Below are 1331 nucleotides of genomic sequence, written 5' to 3' on the forward strand. Positions count from 1 at the left end.
GACGCCCCGCCAACTTGACACTTGTCATTTCTGTCCTTGGGGGTTGGCGGGGTATCTGCACAGAGGTAGGAGGTGGCAGAATCGAGACTTGGTGAGTTTTCCAAACAAACGTCTCGAGCCTCCAGGTCTGCAGAGACCGACCAGGGCTGCCGCCCAACCGACTATTCACCCTTTTTGGGCGGGAATTTATTCCCTTTTTGCCCATTTTTCGGGTTTTTGGTCGGGCTTCAAAAGCGGCTGCCCGAGGCCTGGCAGAGGCCGGGGCATGGTCCCCGATCGCGCCAGGCGGCTCGCGCGACCCGATTAGGCCCCGAAAGGAGTCGGGAAATCGGCAGACCTGCCCGAGTTCAGCCCGGGGGGGGCGGGGGGCAGGTCGGTTCGGCTCAAATCATTAACCAAAGCCGAGACTTGGTCTCGCTGGCGCAACCGAAGTGCCAGGCTGGATAACTCATTAACCAGAAGGCGGCTGGAGGCAGGCAGGGCTGATGGCTGAGGCCGGGTGGAGGCCACCCGCGGCCGGGAAAGTCAAAAGTCCCGTTGTGTGGAAGTCTATGAGGTCAGATTCGGCCGCCTTACCGGGCCTGCGGTTGATGGTTTCCCGCTTGGGCAAGCGAGTCGGCCCGGCAAAGTGGCCACTTGCATTTTCTGGCAAGTGTCTGCGAACAACGTTAATGAGTTGAACCTCGGCAATTGTCGGAAGTCCCGATGAAGAAATGAAAATGCCCCTTTTGCGGGGATTTGGATGCTCATGGCCGGCAGCAGGTGGCCCGACGCCCCGCCAACTTGACACTTGTCATTTCTGTCCTTGGGGTTGGCGGGGTATCTGCACAGAGGTAGGAGGTGGCAGAATCGAGACTTGGTGAGTTTTCCAAACAAACGTCTCGAGCCTCCAGGTCTGCAGAGACCGACCAGGGCTGCCGCCCAACCGACTATTCACCCTTTTTGGGCGGGAATTTTTTCCATTTTTGTCCATTTTTTCGGGTTTTTGGTCGGGCTTCAAAAACGGCAGCCCGAGGCCTGGCAGAGGCCGGGGCATGTCCCCGGTCGCGCCAGGCGGCTCGCGCGACCCGATTAGGCCCCGAAAGGAGTCGGGAAATCGGCAGACCTGCCCGAGTTCAGCCCGGGGGAGGCGGGGGGCAGGTCGGTTCGGCTCAAATCATTAACCAAAGCCGAGACTTGGTCTCGCTGGCGCAACCGAAGTGCCAGGCTGGATAACTCATTAACCAGAAGGCGGCTGGAGGCAGGCAGGGCTGATGGCTGAGGCCGGGTGGAGGCCACCCGCGGCCGGGAAAGTCAAAAGTCCCGTTGTGTGGAAGTCTATGAGGTCAGAT

Source organism: Pristiophorus japonicus, unplaced genomic scaffold (genome assembly GCF_044704955.1).
Source record: "Pristiophorus japonicus isolate sPriJap1 unplaced genomic scaffold, sPriJap1.hap1 HAP1_SCAFFOLD_2103, whole genome shotgun sequence".
Classification (NCBI taxonomy): domain Eukaryota; kingdom Metazoa; phylum Chordata; class Chondrichthyes; family Pristiophoridae; genus Pristiophorus; species Pristiophorus japonicus.